This window comes from Callorhinus ursinus, unplaced genomic scaffold, assembly GCF_003265705.2.
Source record: "Callorhinus ursinus isolate GAN/ISIS: 27379988/994484 unplaced genomic scaffold, GSC_fseal_2.0 scaffold31, whole genome shotgun sequence".
Classification (NCBI taxonomy): Eukaryota; Metazoa; Chordata; class Mammalia; order Carnivora; family Otariidae; genus Callorhinus; species Callorhinus ursinus.
The window spans coordinates 7896848-7899152 of NW_027397093.1; the positions used below are offsets into that span (position 1 = coordinate 7896848).

Consider the following 2305-nt stretch of genomic DNA (forward strand, 5'->3'; position numbering starts at 1 on the left):
GGCATTGAACCCAGCATTTTAACCCTCTTGATCTCAGCAACCTGTCCCTGAAGAACGGGGCCGATCACTTCCTGGGGCTGGAGAGGTAAGGGTCTCGTCCAGGCACTCAGTGCTGTTGGGGACCCAAGCCGGGGAGAGACAGGAGGACCTGTGCTGGACAGGATGCACAGAGAGAGAGGGGAAGGCCCCGACAGAGCGGGGGTGAAGAGTAGATGGGACCCAGGGGAGGGCGGGCCAGCACCATGGGGCACCAGGCCCGCAGGGACACCCAGAGGAAAGAGCACTCCATCCAAGGGGATTCCGAGATGCAGGGCAGGCGAGTGAGGCTGAGCCTTGAAGGGCAGGCAGGTGGGTCCAACCCACAGGGGCTGCAGGTGGGCAGCACAGGCCAGAGACAGCGCGTGCACGGGCTGGGGGATGAGATGCTCCAGCTGTACGAAACACTTTACTTTCGGAGCTCCTGGCCCCAGGATGAGGACAATGACACTGGAAAGGTGAAAAAGCAATGGTCGCACTTCTGGAACATGTACACGCTAGGCACCGTGCCAGGTACTTGCCATGCACGATGTCATTTAGTCCTCACCTGGATGAGAGGGAGGCTGGATGACTTGCCCCATCTGACCGGGGAGGAGCCTGCAACCAGCTCTGCCAGAGGTTTGCCAAGATGACCCATCCCTGCAAAAGTGAGCTGCTGTATCTCTCTCTGGACGCTCCACCCCTGTCAGCACCGCTTGGTCTGGTTGGGGAGGAAGGGGTCCCACAGAGGCAGGTTGGCCCAGGGCCCCACGTCGGGCAGGGCAACTAGATCATTCATCCAGCTAACATCTTCTGAGGCTCTGCTCCTTGCTGGCCCCGGGCCCAGCGGCTGTGCAGCCGAGTCCAAGCGCCTGCGTCCTCTGGTCTTCGTGAAAGGGCTGGGCCAGATCACCTCATTCAGTCGCTCATGGAAGGCAGCCCAGACCACAGGACCCAGGCCCTGCTCTCGGACTTTATTCTGTACTGGCACAATGCCGATGGTAGTCCCAGCATGCGGGACCATCACATACCGGGTGGGTTAAAACAGCAGAAACGTATTCTCTCGTAGAGTTCTGGGGCCAGAAGTCTGAAATCAAGGTGTCAGCGGGGCTTTGTTCCCTCCAAGGCTCTAAGGAAGAACCTTGGCTTCTACTGGCGTCTGGTCGTGCCCACCAGTCCCCAGGGCTCCCTGGGCTTCCGGCAGCACAACCACATCTGCCTCTGCCTCCATATGGGATCGTGCACCCCCTGTGTCTTCAACTCTCTCTCTCCGCATAACCACACCAGGCATCAGATTTACGCCTCCTGGCCCACGATGGCCTCCCCCAATCCAGGAGGACTTCATCTTAATCTGCATACATCTCCAAAGACACCCTGATTTCCACATTGCCAGGTACCAGGGGGTCAGAATTGCAACATATCTCCCTTTTTGGAGGAGGTGAAGGGAAACAATACAACCAACAACACTTGGGCTCCATCCTGGCCCCAAGAGTCTTGGTTTCCTGGTGGGATGGGTGGAGCCCAGCTTGGTGGTCCAGAGACCTGGGTTCCCTAGCTTCCCATGTGACCTTATTTATTCATGCATTCAACACTCCAGGGTGGAGTGGTCCCTCTGCTCTCTCCACAGCCCTCTCTACTTTCTGCAAGGTGACGCCTGGCTGGGGAAGAGCATGACCCAAGTCACAAAAGAAATTCACAAATTCACAGTGCATGCAACACATGCACTGAATGCACTACATGCATTCAACACAACTACCACGTACCAGAAACTGTCCTGAGCACTGAGGCGGGCACTAGTCCACAATGGCCGAGTGGGAAGGCCGACGATAAAGAAATTCACAAGTCATCCGTCCTCCAAGCCTCAGTTTCCCAAACCTCATCCTGAGACACTCTCTGGTGGAACTGATGAAGCCCTTACTGTGTAGCAGAAAAAGAATACGCCAGGAGTTAAGAGATCCTCCGTGCCCCTAACTGGACGTGTGATCTTGGGCGAGTCACTTCACTTCTCTGTGCCTCGGATCTGGGAAATGGAAATGTTGCAATCTCATATCCACTTAAAAATATATCATCTATTCTTTATTGCCTGAGAACATGCATGAGTCCGAGTGCATGAGGTCTGGGCCCACCATAAGCACTTTTAAGGATCCTCTGCTCCTCTGTGTCTCTAAAACCTGACCCCACAGCCTCCCTATCAGCTTTCCTGCCTCAGGACATTTGCACACACTGGTTCTTCCACCCAGAATTATCATCCCTGTCTCTCTTCTTTGTCTGGATGATCCTTTAAAACCTC

At 55.4% G+C, this 2305-nt stretch overlaps 1 pseudogene; it reads left to right on the top strand.

Moving 5' to 3' along the window:
* Positions 1-242: 242 nt before the first annotated feature.
* The window catches only part of LOC112807554 (calcium homeostasis endoplasmic reticulum protein pseudogene), an 8975-nt pseudogene continuing 6912 nt past the window's right edge, over positions 243-2305 (top strand).